Source organism: Arachis ipaensis, chromosome B07, assembly GCF_000816755.2.
Source record: "Arachis ipaensis cultivar K30076 chromosome B07, Araip1.1, whole genome shotgun sequence".
NCBI classification, from domain to species: domain Eukaryota; kingdom Viridiplantae; phylum Streptophyta; class Magnoliopsida; order Fabales; family Fabaceae; genus Arachis; species Arachis ipaensis.
Window position 1 is genome coordinate 16,352,077 of NC_029791.2, and position 281 is coordinate 16,352,357.

Below are 281 nucleotides of genomic sequence, written 5' to 3' on the forward strand. Positions count from 1 at the left end.
ATATATATATATAGCAAAAGAATATAATATATATTTATCTTGTAATATGAGGTAAGGAAAATTTAGCGGCCAAGCATTAATCATGAAAGGGCGCGTGGAGCCACTGAAAGCGCGAGTGGGTCCCCTGACCGGAATTATCCACAATGCGCTGTATCTGAGTTCTCTTTTCGCCCACCCAATTACAAAACGCAAACTATAATACGTAATTAAGATTAATATTGTATTGAAATATTTAAACGTTGACAAAAAGATCATTAAAAATATTACCAATAAAATAATTT